The sequence below is a fragment of the Phascolarctos cinereus genome, unplaced genomic scaffold (genome assembly GCF_003287225.1).
Source record: "Phascolarctos cinereus isolate Bilbo 61053 unplaced genomic scaffold, phaCin_HiC Scaffold_8;HRSCAF=390, whole genome shotgun sequence".
In the NCBI taxonomy this organism is placed as follows: domain Eukaryota; kingdom Metazoa; phylum Chordata; class Mammalia; order Diprotodontia; family Phascolarctidae; genus Phascolarctos; species Phascolarctos cinereus.
In genome coordinates, this window is record NW_027556291.1 from 66,763,537 (window position 1) to 66,769,101 (window position 5,565).

The following is a 5,565-nucleotide window of genomic DNA, read 5'->3' on the forward strand; positions in this document are numbered from 1 at the left end:
ATTCTCATTTGCTCCTCAAAACAACCCTGAGAAGAAGGCTATTATTATCTCCATTTTACAGTTGAAGAAACTGAGGCAAACAGTAAGTGACTTACCCAAGGTCACACAGATAGTAAGTGTGGCTAAATTTGAACTCAAGTCTTCCTGATTCCAGGTCCAGCTTTCTATACACTGTGCCACCTAGCTGTCCCTAGTAGGCAACATTATAACCACCTTTACCTACCTACATTAAAGAAAGAAAATGCCATCTTATCATATTAGCTAGTAGTACCCCTCATTTAACTGGAGAGTTGAAAGGAACCACAGAGGTCATGTAGTCCAACCCATCTCTAAACAAGACCAACCCGCTACAGCAACCTTGACAAGTGATGAGAAGCTCACTGCCTTATGGAGCAGTCAGTTCCCCTTTTGGGTGACTCTAATCAGTAGGAAGATTTTCCTCATATAAACGTCAAAGCTCAATGTGGCCTTACATCAAAAATGCTAGAGGTGAAAGGAGCCTTAGAAAAGAGAACATAAAATATTAGCACTGGGAGAGATCTTATAAACAATCTAGAGTAATCCCCTCCTTTTACAAGAGGAGGAAATAGGCCCAGAGGAAGGGCAGGACATTCAAAGTTATACAACAAGGGCCAGGCCTTCTAACTCCCAATCCATTGTTCTTTGTATCATACCACATAGTCCTAATGGGTCAAAACACTTCATGGGGATAGCTAGGTGGCACAGTGGATAAAGCACCAGCCCTCAAGTCAAGAGGACTTGAGTTCAAATCTGGCCTCAGACCAAACACTTGACACTAGCTGTGTGACCCTGGGTAAGTCACTTAACCCCAATTGCCTAAAAATAAGATAAAATTTAAAAATTAAAAAAAAAAATTTCATGACCTGACCACCTGTTCTTCCAGTTATCACTTATCCCCATTCCTCCCCACCACCAAAAAAACGCCAATACCTTTTGGTTTTAGGATAGACATATTGACGTATTCAAATATTCATTCAATTCAGTCATTCAATAAACATTTATTAAGTATCTACTATGTGCCAGGCACATGTATGTATATACAGATACGTATGCATACACATAAATATATATATGACTATCATTTATCATGGCTACATTTTTAAATGACTGTTTTGCCTTTTTATGTAAATTAAAATCTGTTATCAAAAGTCAGCTGCAAAGAGAATTTCTGTTAAATGAATTCCATTTTTTCCATCAACTTCTGTTAAAAACATCTGAGATACGTTCCATTAGAAAAAAAATTGAAGTCCTTGGACAAAAACAATTACACTTAAGAATACAGCAAACCTTTTCCAAGTACGTATTTGAAAAAAAATTACAACTTCCAGTAAAACATTAATATACAATGTGTCCACAATGCTAATTAAAATGTCACCAAATGCAAGTAAAACAACAATCCAGCGACAGGAACTCCACCACTTGTCATGGACATGCTTCCTCCTCCCCCCCCCATGTTACGCCCTTCACAATGGGAACAAACTATAAAGTTCAGTTACTTTCATGCTTGATGACCAGTTGACTGAGCTACCATTGTGTACCACACTCAAATCGCTGAACATTTCTAACCATCCACCCAAGGCCATCTTTACTTTGGGGGCACTTTCTCATCTTTGATTTACTTGTTTCTTTCCAGATGTCTTCAACACCTTAATAAATGGTAGAGGGAAAAAGCACTGATTTTGGAGTCAGAGAACCTGGGTTCAAATTCCAGCTTGGCCCCTTACTTGGCTGTACGACCGAGGAGAAATGACCTTTCAGGGCCTGTTGCCTCATCTATGAAATGTGAGCTTTGGACCATGTGATAGCTAAGATCCCTTTCAGTTAGAAATAGTTTGTTTCAGTAAACAGAAGAATTGAAATGTAGGATCCTTCCTTAGCAATAGAAGCTCACCAAAGTGTCTACTGGACAGCTGCTTTGCAACTGGCCAATATCTACCAATTTGCATCTAATTAGTTTATTTTTTTTTTCTGAGTGGCATTCTGTTTGAAAACTGATAGTTTACTCATTTAACTAATGGATGATATCCTTAAGCAATGGGCTATCTGTAAATCAAAATTAAATTAGTTGAGCTTGGAAATTGTTGAGTGTTTTTAAAAGGAGTTTTAAAAAGTTTAAAACTTACATGGTAAGGCATGCCTATCGTTGGGAGCAATATGAGAGGTACGAAATGGTTGCACTGAAACTCCAAATTCCTCAAGTCTGAAGAGTTCTATTCCTTAGAGTGAATCTTTAACAGAATCCATGAATTAAGTCTGAAGTTAAGGGAAATAAATCTCTGTTAAGTGAGGGATCCATTTGCATTTCATATTACCCATTTTACTTACTTTTTATTGCTATTTTTCCATATGTAACAGAGTGATCAAGAGAAGTTCCTTATCTGTTGGACATACATGCTTTGGTTCCATGCAGAGGGACACATGCTCAGCCCTTTGCTAAAAGAAACATGCGATAAATGCAGCTCCATGTTGTTCCTCATGTGTCCCCATGACTAGGGGCTGTGCCAAAGAGGATTTGAGACTGAGCTAGGAAAAACTGGCCACTCTGTGGGCTACAAGGAGAGATGGCTTTTGGCTTCATTAAAAGTGGCCTCTCTGTTGGGACATAACCAACACCAGCCCTTCCTTGGTCTTCTAGCAAAGAGGGAAGGAAGGGAAGAGGGGGCTTCTCTTCCTGTTCCCCATCATCCCTCAGCAGCACATGGCCAAGAATACGTGCATGCCTAGGAGAGCCTGAGAATGAACCTCTAATCTTTCACTTCCATCTCTGTTTCCCTGAAGTGGAATGAGTCCACATCGCCAAACAGCAATCCTGAGAAATGGACATTTCCAATCCTGCAAGTAATCTTATGAATTTAAGAGGACTGGAGTTGGTTACCCAGAAGGAGGTGATTTCTACAACAACTAGAAGGATTCTGAAGCTGAAAGGACTAACGAGTCAGGCCTGGCTGGAACTGAGCTCCCAAGAGTTGCTCAAACAGTACAGATCTGAGGTGAATGTGAAATATCTCTTGAACAGTACCACTTTCCTTCCAGGAATGCCAGTCCGTCAGAAGGGGCCCTGTTGGCCCCTTCTGTTTTTATGTTTCTTTCCCTGGGCTCAAGTCACTAAACAGCTGTAGTACTTTCTGGGCTCACTCCACCAACTCACACTGGTAATGGCAGGGTGATTTCTAAATCAGGCTCTAGTAGCAACACTGTGGATGGATTCTCCAAACATAGCTTATGAGCTCCCACTAGTGTGTGTCCTCTTAACAATCGGGTAGTAGACTCAACTAGCCTTTAGAAAGAGCATTTATTCAAATGGAATAGCAAAAATGGAAATTACAAAGAATTTCCACCAAAAATCTGGGGTGGGGCACATGCTCCCATAAATACACAATGCATCTATGGGGAGTGAGGAAAGAATGGGCATATTCCTTAAAGTACAATGCTAGTGAGGCACACATGTAGGGAAAACAGGGGGCCCAAAGCAACTCACAACTCTGGAACAGCATGGTCTTAGTGTTCTTTATTTCTTTGGAGACTCTTCATGAATGAATAAAGGAAGTATTTATTAAACACTTACTATGTGCAAAGCACAGCACTAAGCGCTGGGGATACAAAGAGAAAAGACAGCTTCTGCTCTCAAGGAGCTCACATTCTAATGGAATAAGCAATACATATGGAAGATTTCAGCTGTAAGTCAGATGGAAAGGTTCTGTGGTCCATAAAATGCAGCAGCAAAGCAGATACCAGATCCTCTTCTTTAATGTCATTTCTATTGATAATAAATTTTATCAGTTTCTGATGGTGAACCACTTGACAGTGCCAAGGACTTAGGCAGCAAAAACTTTCTTTTCTGGGTTTTTAATAGCTGTGGCTGTAGCACATGCAGGAACAGCTGACAGGCTAGATCAGGGGTGGGGAACCTGCAGCCCCGAGGCCACATGCAGCCCTCTAGATCCTCAAGTATGGTCCCTTGACTGAATCCAAACTTCACAGAACTTTGTTTGGAATCGGTCAAAGGAACACACTTGAGGACCTAGAAGGTCACATGTGGCCTCGAGGCTGCAGATTCCCCACCCCTGGGCTAGATATACACAGGAATTGCTTCCCAGGATGATAGCTAAAGGCACTCTGTTCCTTAAGCTGGAAAATTTTAAGGTCCTGGGCTGTCTCCATCAGGGTCTGAGGGAAAATGGTGATCGTGGTGGTGGTGGTGGTGGTGGTGGTAGTCTGATTTGCCTGGCAGGTGATATTTCCTGTCTCTCCCTCAGAGAGTCTTGCTATTTCAGTTAGGCTAGCTTTCCTGCCCTATAGGTGGCAATTGGTTGGCAGTTGGTGGGGATGGCTGGCCCCTTTGCCAAAGGACCTGATGCCACAAACAATGCCTGTGAGGACTGGGCTGGAAGCAGCACTGATGGTCAGGGGCGGGGATGCCATCACTCCTACAGCCACTGTGTCCATCTGCCTCTTGGTAGCAGTTGGTCAACAGTTGCTGCTGCTAGAGCTAGGGCTGGGCTGGCTTTTTGCAGGGCATGGCATCTCCACTGGATAGATAGTATGTTCCTCAAAGAGTACAGCAACTTGACCAGACAGGTCAATCCACTGCTAGGCAGAGGTAAGTAGGTCATTCAGCTGCTGAGCTGGATCCTCACTGGGTTCAGCTGCTGCCAAACTGGGTAAGGCTGGGTGGCCAACCACTGGGCTCTTCACAGGGGAGAGATCACTGACTTGGATTCCCAGGATCCATACCTTTCTAGAGGCCACAGCTGGCATTCTTCTCCAGTACAAGGGCTCATGTGTCTTAATGCAGTCACCATACTTGGGTGACTGTCTTTCCCCATCTGTCTGCAGCCACTTCCATTCTGCCAGCCATTACTGCTCTGGTGGCTGCTGCTACCGTTGCCATCCATCTGCCACTGCCAACAGGATCTCCTAGGGGAACTCCAGATCTCCCAAACTTACCAGGTCACTTAGACACTTCCATGTTAAGGTTGCTACTCAGTTACCTACTCAGAGAAGGAAACAACGAAAAAAGGTGGCCCCATCCCAGGCACAGGCTTGCTTCAGCAGGACACGTGCTTGAAGCTACCTTGTGACCAGGCAGGACACTGGGAAGCTGCCTCTCCCTGACCTAACTCTCAAGAGGCAACTTAATGCAGCCTTCCCACTTCAAAATCAAGAGTCAGAGAGAGGGGAAAAATAGGGAAAGAGCTCAAGGTGGGGGGAGAGAGAGAGGAAGAGGGGAGGGAAAGAGGAAGAAAGAGAGAACGAGGGAGGAGGAGGGAAGGAGAGACATGAGTGGGTGATTTACCCCTTTTGTGTGGTCACTCAGTTTCAGCTCAACAACCCAAATCACCATTGATTCCAGCATCACAGCAGTGGATAGAGCTCTGGGCCTAGGGTCAGAAAGACCTGAGTTCAAAGCCAGACACTTACTAGCTGTGTAGCTCTGGGCAAGGATTTAATCTGCCTGTCTCAGTTTCTTCACCTATAAAATGGGGATAATAATAGCACCTAGCTGAGAGAGTTGTTGTAAGGATCAAACTAGATATTTGTAAA